This window comes from Balaenoptera physalus (assembly GCF_965194825.1).
Source record: "Balaenoptera physalus genome assembly, contig: HAP1_SCAFFOLD_723, whole genome shotgun sequence".
Lineage (NCBI taxonomy): Eukaryota > Metazoa > Chordata > Mammalia > Artiodactyla > Balaenopteridae > Balaenoptera > Balaenoptera physalus.
Window position 1 is genome coordinate 376615 of NW_028126040.1, and position 2058 is coordinate 378672.

Below are 2058 nucleotides of genomic sequence, written 5' to 3' on the forward strand. Positions count from 1 at the left end.
AGCATGTGAGATCTTGGTGGACCAAGGATCGAACCCACGTCCCCTGCATCGGCAGGTGGATTCCCAGCCACTGCACCACAAGCGAAGCCCCTGCTCTGCATTATTTCAACGTCAGTCCGCTTGGCAGGACATCTAGGAGCCTCGCGTGGGCACCCTATTCCCTGCAAGAACACTGAGTAACCCCAGGCCCCCATGGGCCCGCTATGCCACATCCAGGCCCGTAGCCCTTCGGAGCCACTCTGTGTATGCCGAGTGTAGGGCAACAGACTGCACTCTTTCTTGGCACAGCTTGATTTCCTCAACACTCCCACAGGTCGACGAACACCTTTCTAGCAGGTCCAACATTCCGTGCAAGTCTGCCTCATTACCCTAGTCTGAGCTGCACTGAGAATAACCCTCGGCTTCGCATTCCATCTGGGACCCCCTGCCTGAAGTCACCCTGCCTCCAGGAGAATGTCAGCCTGCGTTCCGACTGCAACTAAAGCCCAGGTCCTCGTGTAACACTGCAGGCTTTTGAAGAGCCACGGGCCCGGAGGCCTAGCTGGGGCGATCCTTGGTTGAGACAGTTCGCTATTTGCAGAACACCCTGCTTCGAGGAGTTGATTCAGGGAAGGAACCACTGGGTCACCTGTGTCTGTTTGGACTTGTTAGAAAGCACAGGGATGTATGCTGTGTGTGCCCGTGGAAATGGGGGCCTGATGGAACTAGCCTTGCTTTCCCATTTTGAAAGCTCCATTCATGCTGCCTTGAAGCTACTTGAAATTGACTGCTGTTGACAGGCCACTAGCCACTGTAGGCATGGCTCTGGGAAGAAAAGGAGTTTTCTCTAGCTAAGCCGGGTGCTTCGATGGCCGGGGTGGAGCTCATCCTGCCACGCTCTAGAGCTAAAGGGAAACTCAACGTGAGTATTGGCCTCGAGGTAAGTCCCTGAGTAGCCGCGCAGAAATGGAGGCATGCAGCCCTTTCCACGTGGTCTTAGTCGCTGTTCTGTTTTATTGTATTTTATTTTTTTAATGTTTTATTGTTTTTTTAAGATTTATGTATTGATTGATTGATTGCTATGTTGGGTCTTCGTTTCTGTGCTAGGGCCCTCTCCAGTTGCGGTAAGTGGGGGCCACTCTTCATCGCGGTGCGTAGGCCTCTCACTATCGCGGCCTGTCTTGTTGCGGAGCACAGGGTCCAGAGGCGCAGGCTCAGTGGTTGTGTCTCACGTGCCCAGTTGCTCCGCGGCATGTGGGAACCTCCTAGACCAGGGCTCGAACCCGTGTCCCCTGCATTGGCAGGCAGATTCTCAACCACTGCGCCACCGGGGAAGCCCCTGTTCCGCTTTATTTTAAAAGAAGTACCATTTTCAGGACTCCTAGGCCCCTCGGGTGTGCATCATTTTCCCTCCAAGATCAGTGAGTACCTCCAGACCCCTGTGGGCCTGCTGAGCAACATCGAGGCCCAAAGGTCGGTCTCCCGTAGGCCCTCTGTGTATGCCGAGTGATGGGCAACACACTGCTCGTTCCTTAAGGAGAGCTACATTTCCAGAGCACCGGAACAGCCTCAGGACCACATTTCTAGGCAGTGCGACGTGCCATGGAAGTGTTCGTCATGGCCCCCGTCTGAGCTGCCATGAGAAAACACTGTGCTTAGAATTCTTCGAGGACCTCTTACCGGAAGTCGCTCTGGTCGAGGAGAAAGCCAGCATCCTACCATGCTGTGGCGCTAACGGGACACTCAGCGTGAGCACTTGCCTCGAGGTAAGGCCCTGAATTGCCGTGCAGAAGCGGAGGCGTGCTGCAGTTTTCAGGAGGCCGTAGCCCCTGCTCAGCGTTAGTTTATTTATTTATTCATTTGTTTATCTATCTGTCTATCTAGTTCTTTATTTTCTTATGTAACTTATCATTTTTGTTTTACTGTGTTGGGTCTTCGTTGCTGCATGTGAGCTTTCTCTAGTTGTAGCGAGCGGGGGCTACTCTTCGTTGCGGTGCTCGGGCTTCCCATTGCGGTGGCTCCTCTTGTTGTGGAGCAGAAGCTCTAGGCACGTGGACTTCAGTAGTTGTTGCATGCGGG